The sequence below is a fragment of the Orycteropus afer genome, unplaced genomic scaffold, assembly GCF_000298275.1.
Source record: "Orycteropus afer afer isolate SDZICR_OR568_19922 unplaced genomic scaffold, OryAfe1.0 scaffold00852, whole genome shotgun sequence".
NCBI classification, from domain to species: Eukaryota; Metazoa; Chordata; class Mammalia; order Tubulidentata; family Orycteropodidae; genus Orycteropus; species Orycteropus afer.
Genome location: NW_006922439.1, coordinates 342674 through 366057, shown reverse-complemented (window position 1 = coordinate 366057; position 23384 = coordinate 342674). Strand labels below are relative to the sequence as shown.

Genomic DNA, 23384 nt, shown 5'->3' with positions numbered 1-23384 from the left:
ATGAGACTGGCAATCAACTCCATGGTGGGATCTACCACAAGCAGCTGAGTAGCTGCCTTTGGGATGTGGTCTGCTTCCTGTATATAAGGAGAAGCTTTGGGAATGATCTCTAGCCTACGGCATGCTTGGACCCTGCATGTAGCTGTGCCGTTGCTCAGCAGCCTGCTATGCTCTATCGGCCTTGGGACTTACGATGGACTTAAGTTAATGGCCTACCATGTGGTTTGGTAATGTTGGGACTATGCCTTTTTACTTGGCAATCTTGGGGCTTCTCAGTTTCAGCAGCCAGCAGCTGTCTGACTGAAGAAATACCTCTAGCTCCAGTGGGCCGGGAGCAGGAGGCAGAGCTGGACCCCCAAGTCTGAGGGGCTTTCACCCAGCCCCTTGGCACTTTGAACTTGGACTTAAAGCCTCCAAATTGTAAGAATAAACTCCTGTTTGTTAAGGCCATCCTGTTTGTGGTATATTCCTGTCAGAGCGGCACTATGTAACCAGAACACTAGTTGTTCCAGTGGACTTTCCTTTCTTCATTTTGCCCTAAGAAATTTACCAATAACTTCATCAATAATTCAATACTTCCTATGGCTTAGATGGTACTGTTTTAACAGAACTGGGTGGCTTTAGGTAAATTTTTTTTTCTCATAGTTCAGGAGGCTACAAGTTTGAATTCAAAATGCTGATTCTAGGGGAAGTCTTTCTGTTGGCTCTGAAAGAAGATTGCCAATTTCAGCTACTGTAGCCCTTGCATTTCTCAGAGATCTTTAAGTAGGATCTACCCAAATCCCAGACCCTCCCAAAGCCTTTTAGGTTCACTGCTATGTCTAATGTACTCTTTTTATAACTCAGAAATAATTACATTTAGGAAATACTCTATACTGATACCGTTTTATTTCCATAATAAAGAAACCTTATTTCCAAAGGGAATTTACAGGTATAGGAGTTAGGGTTCCAATACATATTTTGGGGAAACAATTCAATCTGTAACATTGTACGTCAAAACACTATCCATGGTAAATTTACATTTCTGCTGTGTGTCTTTGAGTAGATTTTGCCTTATGGGTACACTTTGAGTAAAACTGCCCCCAAATTTTTGTCTAGGCTGTAATCTTTGTGGGAGCAGATCACCAGGTCTTGTGGAGCTGTAGGTTCAAACCTCCAACCTTTTAGTTAGAAGCTGAGCATTTCATCATTGCACCATGTGTGTTCCTTGTTTACAGTTCTAGAGATCAGTAAAATAACATTTCTTTCCAATTATCACCAGGGGAAACTGTTTATGTGACTTTTTGAAGGTCACAAAATTAGGAATTAGTGGAGCCAAGGCTCAAACTGAAGTCTCACCAATTGCTCTTTCACTACTGGGTAATTGTGTCTGGACATCAATGAAATTACCTGCCTAAAATTAACATAAACCTAAGGAGGCTTTGTGTGTAAGCTTCATTCTTGAAAAAGTCACTATTTGGCCCTTTAGGTCCCCAGGTGGAAGTTTGACAAATGTTATGTGGAAAACAAATTATGCTGTATTACATAGCATTAATTTCTTAGCTAATATTTCAGTTCACTACATTGTAAACCCCTTCAGAGCCATCATGATCTGGCAGCATGGGCTTTATTACTTCTAAATATTTGAATTCCAATTTTGAGGCTTGTCAATCTACCTAGACTCATAAATTGCCTTAACTTAATTTTCTCTGCTTCATGACAATATTGTTTAGTATTTGCTGAGCTGTCTTTGATGTCAGAAAATTTTATATTACATTTAGTTAAATAAATTGAAAGCCCCAAATTTGTATAGCATTGCATTTTTTTTTTTTTTTTTTTCCACTCTGGTAAGTCTGTTATCAAAGCAATTACAGAATTTATCTATACTGGATAGTGGTGAAAAGCATGAAACAGCATGGCAAGAATCTCATGTTTTGCAGAAATGATTAAAAGAAGCTCTCTTTACTCTCGTGAGAGACGTTTCACAAAGGTTGCAAGGGGAGAAAGTGTACCATCTTGAATCTTTATGAGGATTTTTAAAAGCATTTTTTGGGAAAAACTTAGATTAATGGGGTAACTTGACTTTCTCTAGTTTCCTTAATGGAAAAAAAAATAAGTTTTATTTATAAGTCATATAAATACATCTCTTATTCTTTCCTTCTCCTATCTAGTTAATTTCTGCAATTTTTCTCCATTTTATAATGCTCATAATTAAGCAAATAACATGCTTATAATTGAGATGTCATCCTCAATTATTTGAGTGTATGTTTGAGAGCATGGGAAACTTCAATCCACCATTCAGTTCTGGCTTCAAAACAACTTTCAAGTTCACTTTTTCTCCATCTCCAATTGCTACCCCATAACCCACTAAACTAGTTTGAGTAAAAAAAAAGAAAAATCATTCATCTATCATCGCAACAGACCCTTTTCCTGCATACATTCTCTGTCACCTCAAATCCGTTCACCATACAGCATCTGTGGCAGGAACTGCTGGTTGCCTTCCCAGAAAGTATTCTTACTTAGTAAAAGAAAATTGATTTTCTTTTGGGTAGAAATCTTTTGGGTACCCATCTTAAAAAGCTATCTCCTGGTCTCCCTTGTAGTTAGTAGTTGCTAATGCTATGAGTCGGGTTTGACTCGACGGCACATAACAACAACAACAACAACAATGATTTGAAGGTTGGTGGGTCAAACCTCTGGTAAGTGGAACCAAAGGAGAGATAATTATATGTTGATTTGGGTGTAGTTTTCCTTTCTCTCCTCACTGTCTGGAAGGTGAAAAGGATGACTGGAGCTCTAGCAGCCATTGTATGTGTTTGAGGATGGAAATCATGGTTAATATTAATAGAGCAAAACAGGAGCCTAGGTCCATGATGGTTTTATAGAGTTCCTAATACCAGCCATAGGTTTCCTCTCTGTATATATATATTTTTCCTGTATAAGATTAACTCTTATGTGCTTGAACTACTTCTAAAACCAATAAACAATCTTGATGACACAGCATGCAAAATTATTTTAAAATCAAGTAAAGGTAATCAGTTCATTAACTTTTGTAAATTCTTTATATTCTTATCTACTTATCTTGGCTTGCTGGCTCAGAATTATTTCATACCAGTCCCTCTCCTAGCTCCCAGCACACTATTCTCTTGGGTACCTCTTCTCAGCCCTTCAAACATAATCACACCAAGTATTTGCTGAATAAATGCTCATTGAATTACCCAAACCCTTCACCATCAAGTTGATCCCAATTCATAGTAACCCTATAGGGCAGAATAGAACTTCCCCATAGGGTTTTCAGGCTGTATATCTTTATGGAAGCAGACTGCCTCATGTTTCTCCTGTAGAGCAGCTGGTAGTTTCAAACTGCTGACCTTTTGATTATCAACCCAATGCTTTAACCACAACACTCCTAACTAAACCAAACCAAATTCACTGTCATTGAGTTGATTCTGACTCATAGGTTTCTTAAGCTATCAATCTTTATGGAAGCAAACTGCCTTATCTTTCTTCCACAGAGCAGCCGGTGGGTTAGAACCAAAACCTTAACACAGCCAAATACCTTAACCACGGGAAATAAAGTTTCCAGTCATTCTTTCTACAAAAATCTTACCTACAGTTCCATTGTACTAGTAACATGTAAATCTGACTAAATGAAGTTCCCAGGTTAAATTACTCCTACATGTGTAAAGTAAAAACAATGTCCATAGACTAGTAAATAAACTCTTTTGTGATCTGATTTTGTATCCTCTACAGTACATAATTCTTTATATTTAATTTGCCTCCTCTCTACTTTGCATGTACAATTTCCCCTAATTAAAAGATCCACCTAAATGAATCCTAACCCCTTGGAAATTCCCCTGAGGGTTCATCTCCTCCAAGATGACTTTCCTGACTCCTATCCTTAAGTCTAGGTTACCTGTTCCTTCGTACAGAAGAGTGGGACATGCCACATAAAGTGGATTTTGGACTCAATAGCTTAGGTTCAAAGGTTAGCTCTGATTGTAAGACCTAGAGCAGGTCAAGGTGTCATCTGTAAAAATGGAGATTACAGGCCAGGGTAAGATATAAGGTTGGCATTACATAATGGATATAACACACTTGGTAAATTTTCAATCAATAGGGACTGCATTATTATTAATAATAATTACTGCTGTTAACTAAAGACTTTTAACTCTCTGGATATGCTACTATCATATTTTCAACAGTACAGTAAATATCATGTATCTGCTTGACTGTCTTCCTTTTAAATTCTGAATTCAATAAAGGGAGGGTTTTTCACATCTCTTTAATTCCATAGTGTCTAGTACCATACCTCGTACAAGATAAGTTCTGAATTGATAACTGAATCTACCATGATGATGATGAATTCAATTCAATTCAATAAAATATGTTAAGTACAATCTCATGCCTAGATTTGCTAAGCCACAGAGGTTAATAGATTGGCCATGATGTTCACCTTCTAGCAGGAGGAGACAATCATTGTGACAATTGTCTAAAGGAGAAAGCATTGGAAGCTATAGAAACATATGACAAGAGGCTTAAACTTTGTCTAGGAGACAAGAATTCATTGCCTTCTGCATCTCTAGAGCTCACCACAAGCCTTCACATGGCAGGTTTTCAATGAGAGTTCATTGTTTCTTTATCAGAAATGTCAAGTATACAAGACCTGGTTAAGCAATATCCCCTTCAAACATTAGCTCCCCAGATACCCATCAAACTTTACAGTCTTACTTTCAGTAGAAGATTGGATTCCCTAAGAAAAAAAGTAAAATTTGCAAACAAATCAAGAATTTATCATTTTACTTGTTCTTCCTTCCAGACTACTTTGATGTTGTTGTTATGTACCATAGAGTCAGACCTGACTCATAGCGACCCCTCCTTGGGTTTCCGAGGCAGTATCACTACAGAAGTAGATTGCCCAACCCTCCTTCCGAGGAGTGGCTGGTGGGTTTGAACTGCCAGTCTTCTGATTAGCAGTATCTAAGCAGGTAGGAAGATATAGGAAAGAAAGATTAAGGGAAATGGTAAACACAGGGATGAAGTGGGAAGAGTGCTATTATATTGTGACAATTGCAATGAATGTCACGAAACACAGTATGTATGTATTGTTGAATAGAAAACCAATTCGTTCTGTAAGCTTTCACCAAATCACAACAAAAATTTAAAAAAAAAAAAAAATCCACTAAGCATAAGGCATAGAGAAAAGAAACCACAGCGAATCACCAGAACTAAGTGGAAACCTGGGGGCCTTAATGTGCTAGGACAAGCTACTAACAAGTAATTAAAAATCTGTATAAACAAGTTATATAAATGAATCATTACAAATAGTTGCAGAGGCTTGGACTTGAGGTTTTGGAATTTTCTTCCAACTTTAGAATGTCAGTGCCTTACCCATAGAAATATCATCAACCTCAGCTTCATTCCCATGTGACTCTTTCGCTGAGGGAGGGACATATACTACAGAATGAGTTACATGTACAGGCTTTGGTATAAGACAGAATTTGCTGGAATTCTGGTTGTGACACATTATAGCTGTGACCTTGGATTAAATAACTTATGTTAACCTTAATTTCTCCCCCTGAAAAAAATTGAGATCATAAACGCTGTCTCATAGGGCTGAAAGTCACCCTCAAAAATCATAGGAACTTCTGCTGAGGGTTAAATTTCCCATAAATGATATCAAACCATTCTTTCTGAAGTTGTCAGGCTTTGTAAAATGCACCAGACTTCAACTTTCATGAATCATCTCTCAACATGGTTGAGCCTGGAGGACATTATGCTGAGTGAAATAAGTCAATCGCAGAAGGACAAATAGTGTATGAACCCATTACTGTAAAAAGACAAAGAAGGGTTTGCTTAAGAAAGGGAACTCACTTTGTAGATTACTGGGGTGGGAAGGGAAGGAGAGGGATTAATTTTGGGCCAGTTGGGGGCCACATGCTGATGTGGGTAAGGGAAGGGATGTATAGAAAGAGTCTGTGACCACCATGATAACATTAGGAAAAGGGAGAACACTGAATTATGCACATAAGAGACGACAGATGCTAATACAAAATAGTATATCCATACTACTGCTTTACCATTAACACCAAACACCAGGCTACAGCTAAGCACATAAACATCTGAGAAGATCAGATGGGAGTCAGTGAACATGAGTATACTCTAGAACAAGGATAGATTCAGAGGAAGCTAATCTTGCACACAGACACCAGTGATACAAAAAAAAAAAAAAAAAAAAAAACCCTTAATCCTTACAGAAGCAACAGAAGACAGACAGATTAATCCCTCACAGAAACCCAGACACTGTGGGAGAGAGATCCAACAGATCTACGAACTCATGACCATAGTACTGGCAGACACTGGACTCAATTGGCACAACAAAATACATGAAAGTTTTATTCCTCATCCTACATTGGTGAGTAGCGACTAGGGTCTTAAAAGTTTTCATGCGGCCATCTAAGATGCAGCTAATGGTCTCCTATCATCAGATGTGAAGAAGAGTATAAAATAAAAAAAAACAAGGACATTTAGAAGCAATCAGTCCTAGGACACGATGGCCCTCAAGACCAGAAGAACTAGATGGTGCCCAGCTACCAATGCCAACCACTCAGGAAAGGATCAAATCTGGAGATTGTGGATAGAGTGGGAGGAAAAAAGTGGAACAAAATGCAAAAACTCAATAATGACCAGAATTACTAGTCGGATGGAGTCTGGTGATAAATAGATAAACACACAAACACCAATACTATGGCCCTGGGAAACATTCTGGGCCTGGAATAAAACTCCCAGGGGCTGACTCTCAGCCCAATAGTAAACAAGATGTACACATAGACCATTCAACCCAGGGTGATGTACCCACATACTCCACGGAAATGAATCCCTTGGAGCAATCGACTAAGGGGCACCAGAGGGGCAACATTCACGTGGAGGAAATGCAGGACACACAGAAGTGCGTAACTATGAGGGGCACTGGAGGGATGGGGGGTTACTAGGCAGAGAGGGGAGGAAACTGGGTTAGGTTTGGGGATGGTAAATGGGGAATGAAACTAAATGTACCCGTAATGTTGAATGTAAAACAAACTGCTCTGTAAACTTGCACCTAAAGGACAATAAACAAAACAAAATGAAGATAAATTATTCTTCTTAATATATGGGAGGTTTGCTTGAATTGACTAAATAAATGTTCTAACCCTCTAACTCTCTTTTCCAATATAGACCCAACCACACACAGTGCTGCCAATGACTTAGACACGTGATCATAGTGATGGTGGTGGTGGTGCGGGAGGGGGGGGATCTGGTCCCTTTATTTTCTGGACTCAGAGGGCATGCCATTCTTCCTAAAAAAAAAAAAAGAAAAAAAGAAAAAGAAAAGGAAGAAAGAAAAAGAAAAATCATAGGAACCTCTGCTAAGGGTTAAATTTCTAATAAATCATGTCAAAACATTCTTTCTGAAGTTGATCAGGCTTTGTAAAATGCACCAGACTTCAACTTTCCAGTGCCAGCCAAGCAGTTCCCGATGAAGCAATTACCAAGTTGAATACAGGGGCTGGGAATTGCTGGAATGAATTACTGATTAAGAGATTGATTTGGATCTCTGTTTGAGCTGTGTTTGATTAGCTTGTCCATGACAGTGAGCAATCTGGTCTCCATAGGCACATTGCAGTGGACACAGAATAGCTCCATATTCCCAGGCCCAGTTGCCATTCAGGAGAGAGGCATTATCAGCATATGTCCATTTATTTTAATGGGGCATAAATAATGATTTATATGGTAGCATTAAAGGAGAAAAAATATTCCAAAATAACTCCTACATAAGATCATTTAACATTATCTTGCCAATAGGCCTTCTAAGAGGATGACTGCCAACCTTCCTAATTCAGGAAAGTTCTACACTCTGATACCAAGATGACTGATCAGTGAGAAAGGGAAGCAGGAGCACAACTGGGAATCAGGCTCATGTTGAATGTTGTGCTTTTCCCTAATAAAGCACATCCCACCGCTGGAAAACTTAAGAGATGGTAGAAAACAAAATAACACTGCTTTTCCCAAATTTGTAAGAGCAACCTGAAGACTTCTATAATTCCTATTAATACAAATGCTTCTTTCTTTTATTTTTAATACTTTAAGATAATGGTCCAATCATTCCTGATTTTATTGCCACACATCATAACAACATTAGGAAATCTCAGCTCTCTAGCTATTTCTTTCCAATAGTAACATCAAGCACAACAGCAATGCAGATTATCTATCTCCTTATACACTGTTAAGGAGCTCTGGTGGCATAGTGGATAAGGCATTTGGCTGCTAAACAAAAGGTCAGTGGTTCAAATTGACTAGCTGCTCTGAGGAAGGAAGATGAGGCAATCTATAAATCTAAAGATTTATAGCCTTGGAAACCCAATGGGGGAGTCACTGTGAGTCATTGACTCAATGGCAGTGAATTTTGTACGCTGTTACCCCCTCAGACTTTCTGAGGCTTCAAAAAAGAAATTCCTTCCGAGGAGTGGCAGGTGGGTTTGAGCCACCAGCCTTCTAGTTAGCAGTCAAATGACTTAGCCACTATTCCACCAGAACTCCTTTTATCCACATTAGTACCTCCCAAACTCATTTGCTATCCCCCTTTCCTGATTTGATTGGTTGGTATGTGCCATCGAGGCAGACCCAACTCATAGCAACCCCTCCTTGGGTTTCTGAGGCAGTATCACTACGGAAGTAGATTGCCCCATCTTCCTTCAGAGAATGGTTGTCCCTTTATTATCCTCATTATTAACTACCAGTGGTTGTTTCAGAAAAGGATAACAAAGGAGAAAATTACAAAATTCATGTCTCTAACTTACTCCAGAATACAGGAAGAAAAAAAAAGCTTTTTGAAAAAGATTCTAAAATAATTGGTTAAGAAGAGTTCTTAGTGCTTGTATGATGTAAAAAGAGGCAAATCTTTAATGATTTATTTGTAAGCTATTTGTTTAATCTCTGACTTGCTCATTAACCTTAAACTCTATAAGGACAAGATCTGAGTCTGACTATTTATCAGTTCTTATGTGTTTTTCACCTAAGGTGCTCAATAAATATAATAAAGATGAGTAGGAGGTTTTGTTTGCCAGTGTGGTTGTCTACTCACTGCCATCCCTCTTTATTTGGAGGCTGAAATTGACAGGGAACCATCTTCTGGTCTGATTTTATTCAGACCTTCTTAGACTCACAGGACCCACAATGGCCTCTCAAGTCCATCCCTGGCCTTCCCTGCAACAATCAATCCCTGCACAGACAACTGAAAAGCCATGATAGACAAGACAGAAGAGTAAGTGGAAAATTTGAGAATTGGTAAGGGAAGAGAGAATGAGCCCTGGTGGCACAGTGGTGAAAGTATTCAGCTGCTAACCAAAAGGTTGGCAGTTTGAATCCATGAGCTGCTTTGCAGGAGAGAGATGAGTCAGTCTGCTTCTGCAAAGATCTATATGCTTGGAAATGATGTGGGGCAGTTCTACTCTGTTCTAGGGTCTCTGTGAGTCAGACGGGACTTAACAGCATTCATCTTCTAATGGAAGTTGTTGTTGTTGTTGTTAAGTGCCTTTGAGTCATTTCCGACTCATAACGACCCCATGCACAGCAGAATGAAACACTGCCTGATCCCGCACCAGCCCCACAATCCCTGCTATACTTGAGCCCATCATTGCAGCCACCATGTCAATCCATCTCGTTGAAGGCCTCCCCCTCTTTCATTGACCCTCCACCCTACCAAGCATGACATCTTTCTCCAGGGAATGGTCCCTTCTGACAACATGACCAAAATAGGTGAGACGAAGTCTGGCCATTCTTGCTTCCAAGGAGCATTCTGGCTGCACTTCCTCCAGGACAGATCTGTTAGTTCTTTTAGCAGTCCATGGTATTTCAGCATTCTTCGCCAGCACCACAACTCAAAAGCATCAACTCTTCTTTGGTCTTCCTTATTCATTGTCCAGCTCTCACATGCATACAAGGCGATTGGAAATATTATGGCTTGTGTCAGGCGCACCTTAGTCCTCAAGGAGATATCCTTGCTCCTCAGCACTTGATACAGTTCCTTCACAGTTGACTTTCCCAATGCTACACGACGTCTAATGTCCTGACTGCTGCTTCCGTTGGCATCGATTGTAGAACCAAGCAACGTGAATTCTTTGACAACCTCAATCTTCTCTCCATTTATTGTGATGCTGCTCATTGGTCCAGTTGTGAGGATTTTTGTTTTCTTTATATTGAGACGTAATCCATACTGCAGACTGTATTCTTCAACCTTCATCAGTAGGTGCCTTAAGTCATCCTCACTTTCAGCAAGCAAAGTTGTATCGTCTGCATATCTCAGGTTGTTAATGATCCTTCCTCCAAACCTGATACCATGTTTTCTTCATATAGTCCAGCTTCTCGGATTATTTGCTCAGCATTTAGATTGAATAAGTGTGGAATAAGTGTTTAATGGAAGAGAGACCCCAAATTCACAGCTCTACTCAGTCTCTGCTCATGTTCTGACTTATATTTATTTTCAGTCAAACATTGAAAAATATCAACAAAAGTTACACATTTCAATATTAAATTCTCTCCAGTCTTTAATTATCAAAAATAAAAATAAGAGCAAGAATATTTCAATTGTCAGATAGAGTTCTCATGTGAACTACTTTATGCTTGCTTTGAAACATATCAGTATTTACATCAAACTTCCAAAAATAAATGCACCCAGACCTCGAGATAGTTCCAAACATATTGCAGTTTTACATTCCATCTGAACACAAGACATATCCCAGGTGTTTATGATCTTTATGTATTCAAAATAAGGTATAAGGTTTATGTCCATTGATCTCCAACATCTCTGATGCCATATCTTGTTAATTTGAAGTGAATTCATTTTCATTTTATCTCATTCTTGATCTAACACCATCAGTAGTTTTACATGAGAATGAACTCTAATATGCTCATATCTCATCAAGAAAGATAATAACCCTGCCAAGAAGACATATTTCTTTAGGTACAATTCTCCAGTGAAGGGGAGTTTTATAGAAGCAAAGAGCGGCTAGAATGACATTTCTGATTTTCATGGATTTAACTTACCCTGCCACATTTGCAGGAAAAATGGGTCTGTCAATCAGGGAAATATCAGCTATAAATTGTTGATTTTGCTATTGCTACCTTCAGCTCCCTTTTGTACCAAACATCTAAGCTGATGAATTTGTTATTCAATAGTTGGTGGTTTCATCCATCCTGTCAAATGAAAACAATTCGAGTAAATAATCCCAGGGAACAAACTGTTATCAGCTCATAAAACCTAGGTTTCCTGACTAATATTTTAAGCCCTGAAGTCTTCTGAACTGTCAAAGCAATGGGACAATATTCATGATTTCTCTATTCATAGGAAATTGGTCATTTCATTATGATCTAAAGAAAGCATAAAAAAGGAAGCTCATGCATACGAGTATATTGAGAAAATAAATGTTTTTGATGAGATAGAGGCTACTGATCTAAATTTAGTGTTGGAATTAACACTATAGCAATGCCGTCCCCCACCACCCCCACCCAGGTTGGAGGGTTGAAGGAGAAGCAGGAACAACAAAGCCTAATTTCTATCTAACCACACAGCACAGATATACAGATTTTAGTACAACCCTAGCCTTGATGAGCAATGGAACATATTCCTCCAGCACTCTTAAGACCAAAGCGAAGTAAATCTGTTATTAAAAAGATAAATTTCAGGAAAAGGTAAAAGCATGATTCTCCTACCAATATAAAAATGAACATGTGCTAAAGATTTTATTTACCTCATGAGGGAACAAGCAGATGCTATAATCCATTTATAGGAAAGGTCAAAAAAAAAAAAAAGCACAAATGTATACAGAATAAAGGAACCTTGGAATGAACCTCAAATGGAGGAAAATATCCATCCCCACCAACACACACACACACACACCTGTACACACACAAGCACACACATGAGGAACAGGGAGGTAAATCAGCTGAATCTGAACCTGTACAAGACATGGCAGCATTTTCATGCCTTCCAGTTCATCAAAATTTACAGAGTTGTAAAATATTTCCAGGAGAATCAGAACATTATAGGGCAGGTGTAAGGGTGTGATATGGATGACAATGCATATAGTTTTTCACTGAAGCACACATTTTTTTCCTACACTGTTAAAAAATGAGAAGCAGGAAGAGGGAATAAGCAAAAAAAAAAAAAAAAAAAGCATTCAAACTCCTTGTCTGGGTGTAGACAGAAAAACTAGCTAGCTCCCACTTAGTCACTTGTATCTTGACTAGTTGCTGCACCCATTCCACACACACATCAATTATTACTGTTTGAACTCAGGGGTTCTGTCCTATTTGCAGAGACTGTATTGAACACATGGAGCAGATTGTCTAGATATATGCCTGGGATTCTAACAGTGCTGTGCATATTCAGATGACATTTACATACTCAAATATCCTGTGAATGTGTCCCGGTTACCTCCACCAAGACCCTTTCTTCTAAGGCAGAATTTCTTAATGTTCTAAGATAAAAGCAAAGACAGAGACAAGAACTCTGTCTCAGGGGATATTACTGGCACAAGTGGGGAAGGAAAATACTCTGTGTGGACATGTTATCAGTATACATTAGTCTTTGGAGAAGGACATAATGATTGGTAAAGTAGGGAATCAACAAAAAGGCAGAATGCCCTCAATGAGATAGATCGACAGAGTGACTGCAACAATGGGCAAAATGGCAATGACTGTGAGGAAGGCACAGCACTGAGTAGCATTTCATTCTTTTGTACATGGTGTCACTATGAGTCAGAACCAACATGATGCCACCCAACAATAACAAGCCTACCTCAGAGAACGGAGTGTCCAAGATGATTTTATGGATGATTTACTGCCCAGGAATACTGTTTTTTCTAATTTTTTTCCCAAGTATAACTTCCATCTGTTAACTTGACTATACTAGGACCAAGATGGAGTCAATTATACTAAGACCAGTATCAGTGAACTGCAACTTAGCTAGTTTCCATTTCCTATAAATGCCTGACCTTCCCAAGAACCTAAAACCAAATCATTCAATTAACCCACCAAGAAATGCAAACCTAAGCTAGCCAATTAGAGCTTGCCTGCTCAGTTTTGCCTAGCTCAAAACTTCCCCTTTACCTCTGCCAGTCAACCCAAAATATGCTTGGTATAGCTTCATTGTTCATGTGTATCTGTGACTACAAAATGCTTTCACTTTGTACTGTTCTTCAGAATTCTCTTCGGACTTCCAGAGCAGACATTCCTCTATCATTAACTGAAAAATAAACCTTAAGAGCTCATTTAAAAATTTAATTTTTGTGGAAATTTAAATTTTTAACACTCTCATAATTATAATGACCCATATTCTATAATGATTAGGATAAAGGGCTGTTGGCTTTGACTTTTTGGGCTATTTTTGACCTTCAGCATCAAAACCAAAAAACTAAACCTTTTGCCATCGAGTTGATTCTGACTCATTGGAACCTCACATGTTACAGAGTAGAACTGAGCTCCATAGGATATTCTTGGCTGTAATCTTTGCAGACAACAGCAGACAGTTAGGTCTTGCTTGTGCAGAGCCACTGGCTGTGTGCCAACTGCCTCCCTTTTGATTAGTAGTCCAGTGGAAACTGTTACTGCCGCCCAGGGAGCATTTCCCATGACATATCCCTAATCAAGACATGAGGAAAAGGTACATTGCTAGACATTTTAGATTTACTGGTTTCTTGCCATATTTAAATCTAGCACTGTGCTTTAAAGAACCCGAGGTAATTTTTATACAATAGATAAAAGAAATGACATCAGATAAAGGAAACCATATTTCTATCAGACAGCCATAAAATGGTACTGATAAAGGGAAAGGGAAAAAAAAAAAAAAGAGGGTCAGAGAGGTATTCAAAAGCAATTTCTTAAGAAAATAAAGAACAATGAAAAGCAATTAGTAAAAGACAAAAGACGGGTCATTCATGCCATTCCAGAACAGAAGAAATAATCTCTGATTCCTGGTTCCAACTAAAAGAAAAGGGTAAGGGTGACTATTTCTAAAACTTTTTTCCCTTTGCTGAAGTTCACTCCTATTTTGTTTCAGCTTTAGACCTCTGCAGTGAAAATATTAGTATTTAATTGTAACCAAATAAGCCCATAATAAAATATTAATTTTAATCTAAGACAAAACTCTGTTAAACAGAGTTTATTTTCCCATGGTTTCCTTCCTGCAAGGTGGTGTTAGATTTCATGTTGCCACCCCAGCGCTCCACAGCTGAGGCTATTATTTTGTTCCTCAGTGGTCATTTGGCAATTTGGTATACAGGGAATTTTTTTTTTAAATGATGCTTCTTTGCTTATAAAAGGAACAGAAGTGCCTACATCTGCCTCCCCTTTTGAAAGAATCTGCATAAAGACATGACCGTAACAATTGACATGTTGATATTGAGTTGATTCCAACTCATGGTGATACCCTTAGAAGAAAGGTTGGGCAATCTACTTCCAAAGTGATACTGCCTTGGAAACTCAATGAGAGGTCGTTATGAGTCAGATCCCACTTGATGGTGCATAACAACAACAACAACATGGTGATACCACATGTGCTGAGTAGAATGGCATTCCACAGAGCTTCCATGGCTGCGACTTTTGGAAATACCTCACCAAATCTACCTTGTAAGGCCCCTCTAGGTGTGTTCTAACTGCCAACCTTCCTGTTAGCAGTTCACTTTCTCTAACCTTTGGAATGTAGATAAATCTCTCCTAAACACTAGAAAAGCCCTGTATGTAATCCACAGACTTCTCCAAGGTTGCAGGTCTCACAGTCCCTTGAAAAGTAAAAACATATTTTGGGAGCCAACATAGAATCCTATCTCAAGGTGTAACTTAAACTTTCAGGGCTACTTAAAGTGGAACTGTGTGTCCTTGGAGATATAAGAGATAAGAGATAGAGATAAGATTTATCATCCTTTCAGAGCAGAATAATTAACCAAATAATGAACTTAATTCCTAAGTGAATTTTGCACCTGTTTTCCTGTATAAATTCTGTGGAACTTGATTCTTTTAGTCTCTTACTGGCCACTCATGAGCATTCACACTGCAGTGCTTACTCAATAATAAACCAGTTCTCTTTCTTTCCATATTGATGTGAAGAGGTCTCTGTGTGTTGATAGAGCATTTATTTTCCTCACACTGGGGCCATTTATGGTTGTCTCAAGTAGAGGAATTGTTACTAGTGTGCAACTTGTGGGTAGAGGACAGAGATTCTACTAAACATCTTATAATGCACAAGATATCATTCACAACAAAGAATTATCCAGCCCAAAATGTCAACAGTGCCAAGGTTAGGAAACTTTAAGCTTGGTCACTAGTATTCAGAGTGGGCTATGGGGATAAAATACCACAATTCCTAATTATATACTGTAACAAATGCTGATGGCATCTGCTTGAACAATTTCTCTTAGAAAGATGAGCACAAGGCAGGTCCCCAAATGTCCAAACTCATGTGCCACTCCATCATTTCAAACATTAACTCCTCCTCCTTCTCCTCTCTATAATCTCCCTAGTCTTAGGGTTCTGTATTTCACTATAACACCTCACAAAACTCACAGAGACCCAAAGGATTGTCTCACATAGTAGTGATGGAGGCTGGCAGGCTAGCAAGTCCCAGGTCTGTGAGTAGGTCTGGAGGATCCTCCCAATTCTCAGCGTTTGACGAACCTCAATCAACAGATCAGATGACAGCTACTGTCCCAAATCCAGGGATGAGATGCTGATGAGCCAAAACACAGAACCGGAGCCAGAGGAGGCTGAACCTTTCCAGGAGATTTATAGATATACCCTCAAGGAAACTAAGCATGGTGATTTGAGTTATACCCTCCAGCAAGACAGGACTCAAGATAAATCCCATCTGTGTTGCTCCAACAGAAATAATCCAAGTGAATGGCTTTAACAATCAGCAGCTACTCAGTTACTCATGGCCAATCCCACCACCGTGGACTTGTTTTAATTGTCTTTAACTTCAAGTGGAATTTGCATATGAGCAGTTGATGGTCTGTTCCACAATCAGCTCCTGGCCTGGTTTTGGCTGAAGATATTGTGGGAAGATATCAAGAACATTATCCATGAAGAAAGCAAGAGATCACTAAAAAGACAAGAAAAGAAGAGAAGACCAAAGTGGATGACAGAAGAGACTCTGAACCTTGCCCTTGAGCGGAGAATTGCTAAAGCAAACGGAAGAAATGGAAAGGTAAAAGAGCTGAACAGAAGATTTCAGAGAGCAGCTCGAGTAGACAAAGCCAATTACTATAATGAAATGTGCAAAGACTTGGAGTCTGAAAACCAAAAGGGAAGAATACGCTCAGCATTTCTCAAACTGAAAGAACTGAAGAAAAAATTTAAGCCTCGAGTTGCAATAGTGAGAGATTCTATGGGCAAAATATTGAATGATGCAGGAAACATCAAGAGAAGATGGCAGGAATACACAGAGTCACTGTACCAAAAAGAACTGATCGATCTTCATCCATTTCAGGAAGTGGCATATGATCTAGAACCAATGGTAATGAAGGAAGAAGTCAAAGCTGCAATGAAAGAACTGGCGAAGAACAAGGCTCCGGGAATTGATGGCATACCGATCGAGATATTTCAACAAACAGATGACCCATTGGAGGCGCTCACTCAGTTATGCCAAGAGATTTGGAGGACAGCTACCTGGCCAACTGACTGGAAGAGATCCATATTTGTGCCCATTCCAAAGAAAGGTGATCCCACAGAATGTAGAAATTATAGAACAATATCATTAATATCACATGCAAGTAAGATATTACTGAAGATAATTCAGAAACATTTGCAGCAGTATATTGACAGAGAACTTCCAGAGGTTCAAGCCGGATTCAGAAGAGGACGTGGAACAAGGGATATCATAGCTGTTGTGAGATGGATCTTGGCTCAAGGCAAAGAATACCAGAAAGATGTTTACTTGTGTTTTATTGACTATACAAAGGCATTTGATTGTGTGGATCATGACAAATTATGGATAACATTGAGAAGAATGGGAATCCCTGAGCACTTGATTGTACTCATGAGGAATCTGTACCTTGACCAGGAGGCTGTCGTTCGAACAGAACAAGGGGACACTACATGGTTTAAAATCAAGAAGGGAGTGCATCAGGGTTGTATTCTTTCTCCACACTTATTCAATCTATATGCTGAGCAAATAATCCGAGAAGCTGGACTATATGAAGAAAAACGTGGTATCAGGATTGGAGGAAGAATCATTAACAACCTGAGATATGCAGACGATACAACTTCGCTTGCTGAAAGTGAGGATGACTTAAGGCACCTACTGTTGAAGGTTGAAGAATACAGTCTGCAGTATGGATTACATCTCAACATAAAGAAAACAAAAATCCTCACAACTGGACCAATGAGCAGCATCACAATAAATGGAGAGAAGATTGAGGTTGTCAAGGAATTCACATTGCTTGGTTCTACAATCGATGCCAACGGAAGCAGCAGTCAGGACATTAGACGTCGTGTAGCATTGGGAAAGTCAACTGCGAAGGAACTGTTTCAAGTGCTGAGGAGCAAGGATATCTCCTTGAGGACTAAGGTGCGCCTGACACAAGCCATGATATTTCCAATCACCTTGTATGCATGTGAAAGCTGGACAATGAATAGGGAAGACCGAAGAAGAGTTGATGCTTTTGAGTTGTGGTGCTGGCGAAGAATGCTGAAAGTACCATGGACTGCTAAAAGAACTAACAGATCTGTCCTGGAGGAAGTGCAGCCAGAATGCTCCTTGGAAGCAAGAATGGCCAGACTTCGTCTCACCTATTTTGGTCATGTTGTCAGAAGGGACCATTCCCTGGAGAAGGATGTCATGCTTGGTAGGGTGGAGGGTCGACAAAAGAGGGGGAGGCCTTCAACGAGATGGATTGATACAATGGCTGCGATGATGGGCTCAAGTATAGCAGGGATTGTGGGGCTGGTGCAGGATCGGGCAGTGTTTCGTTCTGCTGTGCATGGGGTCGCTATGAGTCGGAAACGACTCGACGGCACTTAACAACAACAACATAACAATCCCACCACCGAGCCAGTTGCCAATCATTATAGGGAACAACTACTACCAGCTGCCCAAACAAGTTGACACCTGACCTTAACTACCACACCACCCCAAACAGGTATGGATAATAGGATTTATGATGCATCACAAAATGGAGGACAATGGCTAGAAGGGCCACATCAAGCAATTCACCACAGCATCTCACCCAAATTCCCTTTAAAATAGCCAGTGCACCTTTCCCTCAGATGCTCAGATGGCTGTTAATGGTCCCACCTGTATTATTTTCCCCACCAACCAGTTGGTCATATTATTGTGGCTTGTGTGTTCCTATGAGGTTGGAAGCTGTGTCATTATTATGTCAAATATCAGTGGTGTCACCCATGGTGGACAGGTGTCAGCAGAACTTCCAAACTAAGACAGTCCAGGAAGACAAACCTAGAGTTCTACTTAAAATCCTGTGGGTCACCACAGAATATTGTCTGACATAGAGATGGAAAGATGAGCTCCCCAGGTGAGAAAGCATTGCACACTAGCCTCAACCATGTGCTTAGACAAACCAATAATCATGAAGATGGTGCAGGACAAGGAAATATTTGATTCTATTCTATGTTAAGTCTTTGTGAGTTGGAGCTAATTCGATGGCAACCAACAATGACAACAACTATTATTCTCAAGAAGATTGCACTTGACTGACAGGATCTACCCTGCAAGCCAGATATCCGGGGGTTATGCTCTTCTTGAGGGTGGCTATGATAAGAAATCACTGATGCTGAGGGATAATACTCCAAGCCTCTTTACCTCTAAGTGAAGGCACCACTATGGGTAGTTTACTCTACACATATTAGGCTGAGGCTAGACTTCTCATAAAACCATGTCCTTGCCTAGCTTCTTCCCCTGTCCAATCCTGCTTCCTTTGCTCCTTATTAATTTCTCTTCAGAACATACCCTCAATAAATCACTTCTATAAAAATCCCAATCTTAGATTCTGCTCCTAGAGAACCCTAGGAGCTCTGGTAGCGTAATGCCTAAGGCACTTGACTGCTAACCAGAAGGCTGGAGGTTCAAACCCACCAACCACTCCTCAGAAGGAAGGTTGGGCAATCTACTTCCATAGTGATACCGCCTCAAAAACCCAAGGAGGGGTCTCTATGAATCGGGTCCGACTCAACGGCATATAACAACAACAACAGAGAACCCAACCTGAGACCTAGGTACATTATTAGTGTAAGTTGATACACTGAATTTTACTGATATTTAGTACTAGAATTGACATAGACACTCTCACACTGTCCTAGAGGTGAGCTGTTTAAATCATGTATGGAATCCAGGCAATCCAAGGAAAGGCTGAGAGTTCCATGAGATACAGGAGTTGACAGAGACAACCTCACTCCTTTTTTTTTTTTCTTTCAGGATACTGCAAAATATTGCACTCTAGCTGTGCCTAAGGCATTTGACTGCTAACCAGAAGGCTGGTGGTTTGAACCCACCTGCCACTCCTAGGAAGGAAGATGGGGCAATACAGTAGTGATACTGCCTCAGAAACCCAAGGAGGGGTCGCTATGTGTTGGGTCTGACTGGACAGCACATAACAACAACAACAACAGCTGTGCCAGGTTAAAAGGATTTACAGATTATCTTATCTAGTTTTAGCTAAAATTTAAAGACTTAACAAGTGGCTTTAAGAGATTCCTGCAAAGAAGCCAAAGTGAAGATAATATTATGGTGCAAGAACAACAAGCAAACATCATGAAAATGGCAGAGCTGCTACCTGTAGTAGAGTTCTCTATCAGCCACACGAGAAGACTGAAACAATGATGATCCAGTCTCTGATGATATATCACTTAAGCCAAGTCATTTCCAACTCAGAACTGCCACAGATGGTTTCCAAAGCTGTAAATCTTTAAAGAAGCAGATTGCCACATCTTTCTTCAGCAGAATGGTTGGTGGCCTTGAACTGCGGAACTTTTGGTTAGAAGCCGAGTACTTGAACACACTGTACCTTAATTCTGATGACAACTCAGTAAAATGCATTGAAATCATTTAGAAGGGTTTTTGAAATATGGATTTATATACCTTACTAATAACTTAACAAATCATCCCTAAAAGAAGTACAGCAGGAATGCTCCTTAGAAGATAGAATGGCCAGACTTTGTCTCACCTATTTTGGTCAAGTTTTCAGAAGGGACAAGTTCCTGGAGAAGGATATCTTGCTTGGTAAAGTGGAAGGTTAGTGAAAAAGTGGAAGGCCTTTAATGAGATAAATTGACACAGTGGCTGTTATGCTGGGCTCAAGCATAGCCAGACTTGGAAGGATGGTGCAGAACCAGGCAGTGTTTTGTTCTGTTGTACATAAGGTTGCTATAAGTTGGAGCTGACGCGACAGCACCTAACAGTAATAACTACTACTACTAACATTGAACATTGTCCTAAGTGTATCTGTTATGACTTGAGCTATTAGGTAATAGAAATGTAAAGCATCTTCAATAAACAAGAGGTTGCAAAATGCTTGTTTCATCTTACTATCTCTTTTAGTGTCTGTGTATGTTTAAGGATTTATATAAAATGGGAACTCTGGTGGCATAGTGCCTAAGGCATTTGACTGCTAACCAGGAGGCTGGCAGTTCAAACCCACTAGCCATTCCTTGGAAGGAAGACTGGATAATCTACTTCTGTAGAGAAACCACCTCAGAAGCTCAAGGAGGAGTTGCTATGAGTTGGAATCAACTCAACAAGAGTTATTTATTTATTTATTTTTGTTTATAATATCAGTAATTTTTAGTTATTATTAATTTGTTTGTAGCAGTAAGCCCGGGGGAGAAAAGTAGGTGTCACAACCATTGGGAAGACAGACAATAAAATAATGCTCCATATATTTGAAAATTAAAAACATTAAATATTACATTATAGTAATTAATAGTTATTAGTGATTTTTTATATATAATGTAAATATTATGCACATTTCCCACACATAATTTTCTCCAAAAAGGCATGATTTAAAAGATAAAAAGCAAAAACTTAGAAATTATTCCTCCCTGGAATTGAAAATTATATAAGGCATTTTTGTTGTTATTTTGTACATAGATAGTGTCTTATAAACAATTCAAGCCAACATATCAAGATATCTCACATGCAAACACAAAATTCCAGGTTATCTTGAAAAATAAGACCAGGCAACCTAGCACCATCATTCTCATGGGAAAAATGACTGAAGACGAATATTAACTGCTCCTTTAGAAATACATGCTCTTCAGTTGACAATTAATCCTGCCCCCCTAGCCTGATTACATTTCCCCTTACCTGCCTGACCCTTGGATGATGACAGTTTTCAGCTTCTGGTCTTTTGTAATATCCATCCCTCATCACATTTTTATGTTCTATGTCCCGCATTCTGTTCTCTGCTGAGAACCAGCAAGCCCAAGGGATGAAGTGGGAACAAGTGAGGTGTCACAACTCTTTGTTATATACTCAATTATGCATAAAGTGATGTCATAGATTTGTAAAGTGGAATACTAGATCATGCCATTCAATTCTCTTGCTTCTGTTTGGAACTAATTTTTGAGGGAAAAAAAAAAAAGATATTAATAAATATCACAAGACTAGAGTCAAAAGACTAGGATTCTAGGCCCAGATGTACCTCTCACTCACTCTCAGCAAGCATAGGCCATTTGACCTATACAAGTTAGAGGTACATCAAAGTAATGCAAGGATTGGCAGAGAAGGAAAGGTTGGACTAGATAGATTAGTGTTCTGAAGATTCACATGGTCACCTATCTCTGCCTATAGCACTGAGGTTGGGAGTGAGAAGGTCACAGGCAAAGGTGCATACCCTCAAATCCAGTTCAACATGGGTAGACTTGTTCTTTACCCTTGATACAATCTATAAGGCTCTGCTTGATCTGTCTTCTGCCTACCTGAGAGCCACAATTCAATCACTCTCTCCTTTATTTTCTGCTCTCCACTCTTGTTTTCTCTCATTTCCACCAATGCTTCTACTCGCTCTGGGCCATTGTGCATATCTGATTAGGTCAGCACCCTAATCAAATGTGTAAACTTCCCACTCTTAGGACCAGGTTTAGTCCTCTTTCTTTGGCTAACAATCCTTGCATGGTCTGGCATCTGTTTATTTCTCCAAATCATGTTGCACCAATTTCCTTCTCATTTTTTAACTCTATCCCAAACTGTTGCTATTTCCATTTTACAAATTTTAAAAAGCTTATTCAACCTGGAGGCCTTTCCTCCAGCTAATCGCTCTGCCTGAAATTCCCTTTACTTCTTCTACTCTTAGTCAACAACTACTCATCCTTTATATATCAACACTCATGGCTGCTCCTCAGGGAAGCCTTCTTACCATTTAGGGAGTTTTCAGCTGCAAGAGAAAATTGTAATGTGAATAGTTTAAACAACAGGAGATATATTTCCTCACATAACAAACCATCTGGAGATAGATCTTTCCAGGGTTAATTCAGGTGTTCATTTATCTCATCAATTCCCTAAGTACTTTTTATCTTTCTGTTCTCTCCTAAAATAGTTAGACCATACCAGTTATCACATGGAGGCCTTTAGCATCCACAGAAAGGATAACCATTTCCCCCTGTGTATCTCTTTCTTTGGAGTCCCTGGGTGATACAATCAGTCAATGCAGTGGTTGCCAGTTTGAATCTAATAAGAGGCACCTTGGTAAAAAGATATAGTGATCAATAGTTTAGTCATTGAAATTCCTTTGGTGCACAGGTTTGCTCTGATACATATGGAATTGCCATGAGTCAGAACTGATTCAATGACTATTGGTTTTATGGTTTTATCTCTTTCTTAGGATGTAAACCTTTTCCCAGACATATTTCCACAGACTTTTTGGCTCCCAGTGTCCAGCTATTTGTCACATGCTTTTTATCTAATTGTAAAGGAAGCAGGGAAAAGATATATACTTTTAGCCTCTGTTATAAGAGGTGGGAGCTCTGATGGCCTAGTGCCTAAGGCATTTGACTGGTAACCAGAAGTCTAGAGGTTCAAACCCACCAGCCACTCCTCAGAAGGAAGACTGGGCAATATACTTCTGTAGAGATACCACCTTGGAAATCCAAGGAGGGGTCTCTATGAGTCAGAAATGACTTGATGACAGTGAGTTTGTTTTTTTAGAATTTAGAATAAGAGGTAGGCTCCACTAGAGGGCAAGGAAAAAGAAGAAAAAAAAATACACACACACACACACACACACACAAACACACCAAAAATCCACTACCATTGAGTCAATTCTGACTCATAGTGACGCCCATAAGGTTTCCAAGGCCATAAATATTTACAGAAATAGATTGGCTCATCTTCCTCTCATGGAGCAGCTGGTGCGTTTGAACTA

At 39.4% G+C, this 23384-nt stretch overlaps 1 pseudogene; it reads right to left on the bottom strand.

Moving 5' to 3' along the window:
* Positions 1 to 22045, bottom strand: part of LOC103212093 — a 142553-nt pseudogene extending 120508 nt beyond the window's left edge.
* Positions 22046 to 23384: the final 1339 nt, after the last annotated feature.